The 12,593-nt window shown below is 48.6% G+C and overlaps 2 protein-coding genes across 7 annotated transcripts in view; one reads left to right on the forward strand and one right to left on the reverse strand.

Moving 5' to 3' along the window:
- The window catches only part of LOC126036429 (opioid growth factor receptor-like), a 33,360-nt gene that overhangs the window by 6,298 nt on the left and 14,469 nt on the right, over positions 1-12,593 (reverse strand). The gene's annotated exons all lie outside the window — the stretch shown is intronic.
- The window catches only part of RAD23B (RAD23 homolog B, nucleotide excision repair protein), a 77,703-nt gene that overhangs the window by 541 nt on the left and 64,569 nt on the right, over positions 1-12,593 (forward strand). The gene's annotated exons all lie outside the window — the stretch shown is intronic.

The raw sequence follows: 12,593 nt of genomic DNA on the forward strand, positions 1-12,593 counted from the left end.
GAAGCGAGCGGGCCGTCGTGGGGTGCCCCCTTTTCCTCGGGGTGCAGAGGGGTCTGCTGCTGGGTGCAGCAGCGTGACTGTCCTGGCTGGAGGGAAAGGGGCTGTTGTGGCCAGTCGCCCAGCGGATGGACTTTCCTCGGGAAGTGGAGGGGAGAACGGCTCACGTTGTGCGCCGGCGGCGAGGAGCGAGAGCGACTACAGGAAGCGAAAGTTTTCCCTTTCGGGAATAGACGTGCCCACGCCCGTGGGTTAGTGGGTAATGGGGCAAAGTAGTAAGCTCTGCTGTTTCCTACCGGGAGTAGGGGGGGTGGGTCGTGACCTCTTGCTGTGGGGGGTGGGTAGTGCAGCAGAAGGAAAATGTGGTGCTTGCTCTCCGCGGAGTCCCGCCTGGAGAGTAAATGTCAGGAGAGTTGTAGGGCTCTTCTCTGCAGAGGCGTGTGCTGGAGAGGAGCTCGCGAGCGCTTCCTCTTAGATGCATCCCTGCGCGCTTAGGCAAGCCCGTGCTGTGTTTGGTGAAGGTGGGTGATTGCGGGGGGGCTCGATTGTTTTGCCCACAGCGTGAGGTGCGGGGATGTGTCTGCGCTTAGGAGGTGGGGGAGCGCGCGTGAGATTCCGCTAACTGTCGTAGTAGGGCGGACGTTGGTGTGTCTCCTGCAGAGCGGGCGTTGGCGAGGTGTGTAACAGAGTTAGTCTCCCTTACTGGCGGGTGGCAGGGACTCCCCTTCTAGGACTGGGAGGGGGGAGAGGACGCGTTGTGGTTGCAGGCGAGTGTTTTCTGTTGGGTGGGAGTGCTGAAAAATCCTCGGGGAAAGAGAGCGTTCTGAGACGCGAGGAGGGGCCCCGAGTGAGTCTGCAGGGTTGGAAGTTGCCTCGTCACTTGCCTGAGCACGGACGGTTGCCTCTGACGGCCGAGGCCAGGCATCCGTGCGGCCGCCTCTTGAAAGATTTGGGGAGGTTAGCATCTGAAGGTGTGTCTGCAGCAGCCTTTCGGGTGACATCTGGGCAGTGACGCTCTGGAACGTTGTATCGGCTCTTAGAAAGTGTGTTCCTTTACCCTCTCCCACTTCCATCCTAAGAAAAGTGAGGGGCGGCGGTTGGAGTTGGACTAAGGGTTCATTTGGTCGAGCAGCGCGGCAGAGGGAGATGGCAAACGTCTGGCTGAAGCACGTGCTAGAAACCCTCAAGGATTTAAAACGTCAGTCTTCACCCGTTACTGAGAAGAGCTCTCTTTTCATCTCTTCTCCTGTGCTCTGTGTTCAGGAAGGTCAGGACCTTCCCAGGGGAAGTAAAATCAAGGAGAGGACCGAAGGAATGGTGCCGGTCGAAACCCCCCAGCAGCTTACGAGAGGGCAAAATGCATTAGCTAGGGGTTGGCTTATGGGAAGGCAGACTGCGCTCTCTGTTCCTAACTGCGGTTGCTACAGTAGCTCAGTAGCTGAAACAAGAATGCTTCTCATGAGCCTAGGACTTAAGGTTTTGGCTAGGAGTGGGTGGGAAGGTAGAGGAAGCGTGGCTAGGACTTGAGGAGAGCTTTGTTTTAAAGTGAGCAGGGTGAAGCCTTGATCTTGTTAGCTGCAGAGGTGAAAAAAGTGTTAGCGTTTCCTTGCTCTACTTCTTAGAAAATTGCAAAGACATTCTGGTTGAAAGCTGGTGAATTGTAGAACTTGGTGAAGAGAAGAATACTCCTGAGCCTTCAGCTAGAACCCAAAGCTGCTAAAACTGGAAAATGCTCTGAAAGGGAATCTGTTAAGCAAGCGTTTCCCAAGTATGTGTTTGAACGCTCTCCGTCTGAATTTTAGAAATACCCATTGTATCAGAGCGCACTGGTTTCTTAGGTGAATTTTCTAAGGCCTTGAAACAAATGTGTTTGTTTTGGGGAGCTCAGGAAACATATCTTTTAGTCTTTGAACTGTATGCGTGTGTTTCTCTGCTAGAGGTGCGCTTGTTTACTTGGAGCTGTGCCCTGTGCTGCGACAAGGCCAAAAATCGCCTAGTGGTGGTAGGCCCAGGAAACTCGTGGCTCCAGAATTGGTTTCTGGCTCTAGCAATTTCTCCCCTTCTTCTCAGTACCAAGTTAACCTGAAGAGACTTGATGTTACAGCGCAAGGTAGTATTCTAGCAACAGTTTACGCTTGTAACCGCAAGCTGTCGTTAAAACTGGTAAGGAATATGTAGACTAACCTTCCAGGGAGAATTGGAAGGAACGCATTTCATAGTAACCAGTTAGGCTTGTTGCAGCTCTGACACAAGGAAGTGTTGTTTTTTTCCTGCTTCATCAGACCGTTGAATTTTTAAAGTTCAAAACATGCTATTAATGATGTGGCTTTAGTTTTGGTTTAGTTGTGTTTTAGAGTATTGGCCAACAGAGTATTTTGACTGAACAAAAACTACGCTTGAAGCACGGCATGTTCTTATTTATTTGTGCAAGGGCTAGATGAAGACTGTCAAAACATTTTGACTGACCAAAAAAGCGGAGGAGACTGAGCCTCAGGCCCTCTTATCTGAGAAACGGAGAAGTCATGAAATGGAGAGGTTTTTGCAGGCAGGGCTGGTTTTGTTAGGCTTTGGCGGGAACACCTCTGGAGGGCATGGGAATCAGCGTTGGACTCTTCGTGCTCGGCAGGAGCAAGGTGGATTTACCCGTTGCAATCATTGTGGTGTTCTGAGCGGGGGCAGTTCAGTACTTGAGCATCCAGGCTTAACCAGGACAAAGGAAAGCGTGCATTTATCTGCAGAAGCTGCTCCTTGTGTTTGTTGGCTGTCTGTGAGAGAGTGGGCACATTAAGCGTTGTGTTAGGAGCGAGTATCAAGCTCTGTCTGATGCAGACCTGTGTAGCCCGCACCTCTCGTCTGAGGTGACGGTGATGGCATTGTAGGCTTCTAAATCTTGTGCTTCTGTTGTAGTTATCACTGTGGAGACATGAAACAGGCTTTTAAAAACCCTCGACAGACGTTCTTAACTTTCTTTGAAAGTGAAATACCAGTTGAAAGTAAGTCTGTCCTGTTTCTTTCTGAGCTTCCCTGTGCTGTCAACCTGGAAACCCAGTTGCTGAAATGCAGAGAAGCGCAAGGAATCTTCAGGATGTCGGTAGTCTTTTGGCCGCGGTCTCTGTGTCACATGGCATGGGCTTTCACATTTTACTGTTCCGCCACAATGTTTGAACACCCGGGATATGCCTGCTTGTTTAACACCGTGTCAGCAGGGCACCGAGTTGTGGAAGTTTGAGCTTGTGTATGTTCTGGTGCATCCTTAGTACGTTTCTGCTTTATTGTTGAAGGTGCGCATGGGGATTTTTGGATGCTAGTGTTATGCCCCTTCGGCGCTGGCAGCTCCTGGTTTTTAAGTCTAGAAATTTAGGCTAGATGCTAACGGAAGCTATATTACCCGCGTGCAGAGTGTGCTGCAGCAAAACTGAAGCAGGATGCAAAGGGTATGTAATAGGGAAAAAGTGAGGTTTGGCACGCATTTCATTTTTGCAGATGAAAGAGGTATACTGCAGGGGAAAAGAGATACTATGCTCATTATTTTTCAAAAGACAATGTCGTAGCAAGGAATTTATGTTTTCTGGTTTGTAGGGGGTGTAAAAACCCTTTTGGCTTTGTAACAGCAATGAGGTGGTGGTACTTTTTAGTGTGTACATGGGGGGTGTCTGTGAGGAAATGACAAGCTGCTTTAATTCTCTCCAGAGAGCGCAGTGATAAGTTAGTGCAGACTATCGTCTGGATGAATAGAGTGTGATTTGTGAACCCCTATGAAAGCGAGCACTACTTGTGAACCCACAACATTTTATTAGTTACCTCTGTTTGTATCTGTTGGGTTTGTATATATTGAGAGCTGTACTAAAGCAGCTGATTAAAAAAGGAGGTGAATATTGAAAACCTATGTAATTTTAAAGCATCCTTTGCCTCAATTCTTGTTCTGTCTGGGGCTAGGAAAGATGTGTGGAAACAAATAATGGGTTGTTTTAAAAGGTATCTATCGTGTTTCTTGGAGCTGTCCTGGTAAACTGTGGGCTTGTGTTGGAAAACCACCTCCTGATGTAGCAGCATTAGTGAAGAGTAAGGGTTAACGCGATTCAATATGGAAGTGAATGAATTGTAAGTAGTAGTACATTTATCTCACAAGAAAGTGATTTTTTTTTTTTTTTTTTTTTTTTTGGTGTGAAGTAAGAAGATTGTAATAGGTTTAGTTTTGGTCATTTTGGTTTTGCTGAATTTGTAGTTTATTGCACTTGTCAGAAGAATTAACTTTCAAAACAGTTCTGCAAGAGGCAGAGAATATTGCTGGGTGAAATGGTAAAATCTGACTTTGAGGCTTGTCACCTATGAGGAAGTACGAACTTATTCCAACGGCCTCCTTCCTACCTGTGTTTTCAGCGTAGGTTCATCCTGCAGCAGTTGCTGATCGGAGGATTGTTTTTATACTTCCCCGAGAGTTCATGATCTTAGTGGTTGGAGGAAGAAATGCTCTCATGATCCTGTTGAAAATCCAGAAATACCCTTCTAGGTGTGGAAGATACCTTTCTGTCTCAAGTCCTGATGTTTTTCTCTGATTCTTCTTTGATTTTACAGCAGGTGTCTTTCTCCTCTTCTAGAGGATTGTTACGTTGCTCTTGCATCTCCTAGGATTTAATTGGTATGTACTTGCACAGTCAGAGGAGGTGTGAATCTGAAGGGCTTGTAGTTGCTGCTTGAGGTTTGACAGATGACTCTGCAAAAATGGTAGCTTCGGAGACTAGCAGAATAAGAGTGTCAGGGAGCATTTGTGTTTTTCTTCATCATTTTTATACTTTTTTTTTTTTTTTTTTTTTGCAGACTGTAGCATTTTCAAGTTAGGTTCTCTGATAATTGATGTTTATTTTATTAACTCCCTGGGTCTTTTTGCTAGTGCTTTTCTTTGGTGGCTAGTCTTTTTCCCTGTTTCCTGGGGAGAGTTAGAATTTTCAAGAAAGGGAAGTTGTTCTAATTCTTGGCTGAAGCAGGCTAGGCTTTCACGTACTCAGGAGCATTTTCCTTAAATTCTAGTGAGTGTTGCAATATAATTTGTAGCGTAAGTTATGATTGATACAGGTGATTTTATTCATCTTAGAATATGTTTTTGCATGTTACCCATTTTTCAAAGGCGTTGGCTCTATGACCGTAATTTTACAACTGTTTTATTTGGAATATTCTTATCCAGTTTAGCTGTCTGCGAGCAAAAGTTCCCTTGGTACTTTTAATAATTTGTCAATATCCTGTGCTGTATTTCTCAACAATCCAAACTTTCTTGGACCGCCGTTCCCAAGGTGGCCGCTAAACGGGGAGGTCAAATAGACAGGTTGTACGCACTTACAGATAGCTCTGTGCATAATTGTCTCTGGTATTTAAAGTCTGTTTTGCAGGTATGATTGGTAGGCAAAGATACCTGCCCTTGATACGGATAACAACAGGCTGGAAGGTGTTGCCTTTGGAACTTAACTGGGAGTGGAGAGTCCACGTTAATTAAAGAATAATATGAGCAGATGACCGTGCAACTGTCTACAGTCTCAGTACTGCCCTTGAGCCTACAAGGGCATGTTTACCGGCGAAGCGCTTGAAAGCATTTTCATTGTATTTCTGAAACATAGGAAAATACTCTCCCAAAGGGAAATTTATAGGGCTACGTAAATTTATGGGACTGAAGGATATGGCTGCCAATGTCTTCTCCCAGCAGGGTTTGTATCTTTGGTCACTGTTCCAGACAGGATACTTGGGCAGAGTGGACTCACTGGAACAAATCACCTTTTATTTTACAGGGTGTGGTGAAGTGCAGCATGTCTTACCTAGGCCCTGTAAAGGCCGGACGGGAAGCCTCAGCGGCTCTCCTCCGCAGGCTGCCCTGCAGGGAGCACCAAATGAACGTGGAAAGCAGAGGGAAGGGCTTGTGACTGCTGTAAGCGTCCTGAGTTGGAGTGTGGTCTAAAGGCTAACTGACTGTAGTTCTCCCTGTCTCTGTCATTCCCTGTGTTTTTGTATCAGAGGCATGTTAAGCTCAGAGAAAGGAACAGAAACTGGAGCTGAAATCCTTATCTCCACACCCCCCAGCCCCCCAAATTGAATCTCTGACCTTCACGCCTTGTATTTCTAACTTGTTTTCTAGTTGGTTATCTGTATGAAGGCCATTAATGCATATCTAAATAAAACTTGGTTTACCCCTCCAGCTTAAGTTTATCAGTATGCAGTATTGGGAAGGTTGTCTTTCTTTAAGTGTCTTACTGTAATGACTTAAAACGTCTTGTCAATTTTGTTCATACTCAAACCACTATATTGCTTTTACCCGTGTAGACCAGCTTGTGGAGACTATTCTCGTTGTAAAAATTGTCTGCTTAAAGGTACTGGAGGGTTGTTTATGCTAATCATGGTGACCATGCAAGAGTCACCACTCAGAGAATGTAAACTTTGTCCTTAAAACAAGCCCTTGTGGGTTCGTAGGGAGCACTCAGAGCTGTCAATAGCCACATCTTTCTGCTTTTTTTGAAAGGTGCAGACAGCTGAGCTTTTTTTCCCCTGTTGGTTAAAGCGCTGCTTCATGTTGAAATCTGTGTGTTCGTGTGTTAGTACAAATCTGCATGTATGCAGCTCTTTTAGTCACTGTTTAGCGTCGGGAAACCGGCCCTAGTGTCTCCTCTGGGCTTGGATCAAATTTGAAATGCAGGGTAGAAGTGTATAGAGGCCAACTTTGAGATCAGAACTTAATTCTGTTGCTCTCTGGGGCAATGTATAACAGCAACTACTAGCCTGATGAACTTCACCTAGGTGTGCATGAGCTCAGTTTTGGAGAGGAGATTAGAAAGGCAGAGGAAATTGCTCGGGAGGTAAATGTCAGAGCTTACCTTGGGTTTGTACCTTGCCAATTCCAGACTATTGATCTTCCAGACCAGGCTGCTTCTGTGTTTGTGTGCAAGCAAGCTTCAGCACGGTAAATGCAAATAGGAAATACAGAAGCTTATGAATGCTTTATACTGCATGTGAGGCTGTTTTTAAATATTGGAATAATTTTAAATCCTACGTTCAGTTGAGTACAAATGTGGGGTTTTTTCCAGTCGCTCACTAACCTTGTAAACCTGAATGGATTCACAAGATTCTTCCTGTCCTGTGGCGGTTCTCGCTTACCGTATCTGTTATGCCGTAGGGCAGTAATCTGTTCATGCAACCGTCGAGGTGGTCTCCCGACTAAATACGAGTGTCCTGTTTAGGAAGACGGTGTAAGAGGTGACTGTAAATATAGGTTTGTAGCAGCAAAATCTGATTCTCTTACTTGTAGAAGGAAGTAGCTAGAAGCAAATGTGTTGTCATCAGGAAGGCTACTGTAAAGCATTTACTTACGAGCTAAGTAGTTTGTTATCCCCTGGACATTTCAATAGGAGGCACAGTATATGCCATTAATCTGTTGCTGATCATGGAGTTTGATTGAGGGTGGCAAAACCTGTTGCCCTGGTCAGTTTGTTGCTTCCTTAGCTGGTTTATTATCGGACCCAACTGCATCGTCCTCACCTGATTCTGAGCAGTGCCTGTATGGCAGTATACTGTGTGGTAAATATGTTTTCAAGGGCAGTGGGAGGGAGAACGGGGGAATATTAAGCCTAAATTCTAACCAGAAGTGTTTAGACGAGCATGTCCTCCCTCGGGGAGGAGGAGGAGGAGGAGAGCAAAGCCCTTTGGACTGAAAGCTTTCGTCCTTGTCTAAACGATGACTTTTCCCAAAGCCTGGGAGAAGCCTGTTAGTCTCTTACAGGAAAGATGGAGACTGGTGGAGAGTTAGAAGGCAGATTACAAACCCCCTCTGCTCAGAGTTTCTTCTCAACAAGAGAAGGAGTTCAACTGGAAGTAGGCTGGTAGTGAAGGTCTTTCAGAGTTAGTCTTGGGATGCGTCTCTTCGTAGTCCTTTCATTAATTTGGTAAAACTTTGATGACTTTGAGTAGACCTCAATAGAAACATGATGGAATGGAGGAGCATAAAGTTTAACGCTTGTACTCGGCTGCCTGATTGGGGGTCAGTCTTTTGGAAGTGGCTGTCAAATGAGCAGCATAGGCTAATGATGAGTTGGACTGACTACAAGATGAAGCCCTGAAGCTCACGGCTCCTGGAACTTCCGCCAAGAGTAGCGGTGCCCCTCTATATGTGTGTGCCGGCCTCCTGTTCCCAAGGGGAATGAATTTCCACCAGAGCAGCTGGAAGGAAGAGGTGCTGGCAAGCGATATAAGAAGCAACAAGAAGGGCTTCTGCTGCTACGTAAATAGCAAATCAGGCAAGCAATGCGTGTGCCTGCTTGCCAGGCGGGTTGAGTGATACAGGAAGGGCAAAGGCAGGCAAAGACGAGGCACTCGGTGCCGCCTTCATCTCGGTCTTCACTGACACTCTTGCCAGGCATTTTAGCCTAGAGGCCGGGGCTCCAGGAGCAGAGGAATTCCAGTAGCAAGACTGTTGCCGAAAAACTCAGAATAAAGAACTTATCAACACCAATTTAGTGTAGATAAGCAGACACTTCTTTATTGATGGCCAGGTGCGGAGGTGAGTCCTCTCAAAAAACCACGCACACCTGAACGCTAAAATCATACACCTTATATTAAACTTATTCATTCATATTCATTAGGTTTCCGAGAAAGGTTATACATATCCATTAGATTTCTGGGAAGTTATTAGCACATGCAAATGTCCTTCTACGCAGGCGTGGTGAAGCCTCTGGTGGTCTTCAGAAGCCCTCTGGTGGTCTTCCGTAGTCTTCCTCACTTTGTCCGATAGTTGACCTCTCAGGTGATTCTGCGCAGTACAATTTTCGCCATCATATGTTAGATTTACATAAAAGTACATTCAATGTTAATTCTTGAATTTAACGTTTTTAGTGATTGGTCCTCAGTCACACCATCTTATTAATATTCTTATGTTCAAACAATCATTGGTTAATTTCACTTAACTCTACTGATTGGAATCCTCAATAATTAGATCGAGGTGGGAAGGGTAAGGGGTTTCCAAGCAGCAAACTGGTGTCCATAACGGTTTCCTTAGTTTCTTAAAACAAAACACTACAAATCCACAAATCTTTGCCAAACTCTCTGTGGTTAAATGATTTTAAACAATACTTGAATTCTTATGGTTACACATAATACATTTTCTAAGGTTCCTGAGTTCCTATGACTATATTTCAAACTTAACGCTCCCATGGTTAAATATATAGAATGAAATAGATATGTATAGTTTTGTTAAAATATTTCTTATAATTCTACATTCCTATTAAAATAAAATATGATTAATTCTAACTAATAACAAATCAGTAACAAGAGGACGTTCAGCTCGGGGGTCTGCTGAGAAATCTTGTCCCATACACGTCAATCGACCCTGGTGGGATTTGTCTGAGGGTGTTGAGAGGGCTGGCCGGTGTCGCTGTGAGGCCGCTCTCTGTCATCTCTGAAAGGTCGTGGAGCTTGGGGGAGGCACCAAAGACTAGAGGGCGCCAAGTGTTGCACCCCATCTTTAAAAACAGGCGAGAGGATGGTGTGAGGAGCTCGAGGACAGTCCTCCTCGCTTCTGCCCCTGGGGAAAGGATGGAGCGAGTCCTCTCGGTAGCTGTTTGTGGCCACATGAGAAAGCAACGCGGGCGGGGATAGCAACGCCCACGACATTGTTAGAAAGAGCAAGACTACTTCTGTACTTTTCATACGTTTATTGTACGATTTGATCATTAGCGCTAGGCTACTAATGACCGTCTCCGGATCCCTTTGGGAGGCTGGAGGGTGCCCCAGCTGCTGGCCCGTCGCTGGTTTTGCCAGCTCCTGGGGCACCCTCCTACTGCGGCCGGTGGGGTGGGCTCTTGTTTGGAGGTGAGGAGGCCCGAGGGCTGCCAGCCCTCCTCTTTGGGGCTCTCCGGCGTCCCCCAGGGGAGAGATCGCTGCCCTGGCTGGGAGCGGAGGGCCCGGGCACAGCCTCCTCTGCGTCCTCCTGTGGCTCGTCGTGCTCCCTGTGGGTGGGAACAGGGGCAGAGGGAGGGCTGCCAGGACCCCCACGAAGGGCAGCCGATGAGGTGCTGGGGAGCTCTTCTGCCTCGGCTGTGCCATGGCTGCTGGAGGGGGCTGGGCTGGGGGCAGGAGACCCCCTTTGGGAGGCAGCGGGGCTGGGGGCAGCCGCAGGGCTGCCCTCCCGCTCCTCGGCAGCACGGGCGTCCTCCAGGCCCACCCGGCGTCGTGCCTCCCCGCCGCACCGCTGCACGATGGTGTCGATCAGCTGGCGCACAAAGGTCCTCGTGTACCAGCCCAGGGCACCCTGCAGCAGCTGGAACAGGGTTTCCTCGTCCAGGCCAAAGAGGTGCAGGCTGGACAGGACGAGCCTCCGCACTGCAGTTGTTTCCCAGCGGCCACCCTCGAAGAAGAGCCGCAGCTCCTGTCGCAGCCAGAGCATCACGGGCCGGAGCAGATCTGGGTCCTCTTGGAAGAGGGATGCCCAGACGTGGGGATGGAGGCTGCCCACAGGAGCCCTGGGCAGCGGCTGTGCAGCTGATGGCTGAGTGTGGGCAGCTGGATGGCCAGGAGCACCTCCTGCCAGGTGGACGGCAACGGATGGCACTGGAGGTGGTGCGACAACGTGCTCCTTGAAGTTGTCGTCCGCCTGCACCGAGTGCAAGATGGAGGTGACGTTCCTCTTGCAGAGGGGGCACTCGGGCTTGCTCTCAGCCCACCGCAGGATGCATGCGTAGCAGAATTGGTGGAGGCACGGCATCACGTAGCTGGCCTCCTCCCAGCTGTCCAGGCAGATGGGACAGCGGTTGTCCAGCTCCACGGCCATGGTCCCCACGTGCTGCAGTGGGCTGGGGGGAGCTGGGGATGTTGAGCTGCTCCCTGTCACTGGCGCTGCAGCAGCGGGTGTCACGCTAGAGAAGGAAGAGAGGCCAGGGTCATTGGCTGGCCTGCGGAGGGGTGGAAGAAGTGCCCAGGTCCCTCAAGAAGGAAACCCTCCCAGCTCCCCACTGCAGGCCGAGGTTTCCCCTCCCAGCTCACCTCTGCTGCTGCGAGTGTGCCTCCTGGGTGCCCCGGCTGCCTGAGCCTGGCAGGGCCGGGGAGAATCCTTGGACGGCTCTGAGGTTGGGCGCGGAGAGCTGCAACAAACAACTGCCCGAGCCCAACACCAGCACTTGCTCAGAAAGGCCTCGCTCGACACTCCAGACCTCGCGAATCCGCTCAGCTGGAGTGTGGGCACGAGCCGGCTGTCTGAGGCTCGGGGCCCGAATTCAAGCAGGGAGGGACGCGTGGTAACAATCCATCGCTCGGGGACATCACAGTCCATTCCTCGGTGACCTCAGAACCCATCACTCGGGGGCACCGCCGTCCACCGCTGGGCGATGTCACCACAGGCCATCCTCACCCACCGGTGCTCGCCCCACACCTGGGGTTATCCCACCACGTATTATCCTGTTGCTCAACATTTTTCTTGCTTAGTTTCTTCCTCTGTTTTCTTTTTATGATCACGGTTTTTCTCAGGTCTCAAGGCTGTACTTCTATGGCCAGGAACTGACTACTGCGGAATTCTTTATACCTCGGGGATGCTCTTTTAGCCCACACCCATGTTTTCAAGGCCTTTGCTAGTACCTGATACTCGAACCACACATCCTAACATGAGACACCCTTAGAAAGCTTTTTTCACAAAGTAAGTTCTCCCAACAAGCCCAGTAGAGCCTGGTCCTCTGGCCTCACAAAGTTAGCATAAGGCCTGTGGTCTGTTACCAACAGCAGCAAAACTGCTTTTCCCGGGCCACCAGCAGCTGCGAGAATCGGGTCCTTTGCACATTTGCTGTAAACAAGCAGGCTTCCGTCAGACCCGTTTACTGTCTCGGCAGTCGGATGCTCCTTCCATTAAATATAACATCACTGACAGGGAACTAGGAGTTCACGGGCTCCAAGTGCTCGCTGCTGTGGGCTCCACAGCATACATACACACACTGATAAACCACCAGCAAGGCCCTAGCCTTCGGATAACTCTTTCAGTCAGAAAGGGGACAGCACTGGCTCATGTCCCTATCTCTGCGCCGTTTAAACGTGCGCATCTTTCCAACTTCCAGAAGTGCTGGGGTTATGTAAGGAAACCTGGCTGCAGGGAAAGGTGTACCGGAGGCACAATACTTTCCCGTTACCTTCCCTACCACATTTTGGTTTCACTGTGTTTTCCTCCCCCTCTGCAAGGGCCAGCTGTAATTAAGAGCTTCGCCTAGCAACTTGTAAGACATGAAAACATACACCTCCGTGTGGGAGACAGCAGTTTGTGGGGCATCCCAGACAATGGAATAGAGCTGAGCAGGACAAAGCCACGGTGGCATGAAGTTGGAGCAACTGCGCCAGGGAGATCAAGTTACTTGGAAAGGAAAATCCAGGAGTTCTGAAAAACCCAAAAGTCATCGCCGTACGCACCTGCCATCAAAACCTCTTTCTAACTTTTGGGCTTCGTTTCACATCCCCTTCCAATCAATGTAAGTTAATCTATTTGTATACGAGAGGTTTGTGTGCTCACTGAGTCAGCATACAAACGGTTGTAAATGAAGCCAGGAAGTGTGATACTCCAGCCTGAACACAGGGCAATTACCCAAAATACT

This window comes from Accipiter gentilis, chromosome Z (assembly GCF_929443795.1).
Source record: "Accipiter gentilis chromosome Z, bAccGen1.1, whole genome shotgun sequence".
In the NCBI taxonomy this organism is placed as follows: domain Eukaryota; kingdom Metazoa; phylum Chordata; class Aves; order Accipitriformes; family Accipitridae; genus Astur; species Astur gentilis.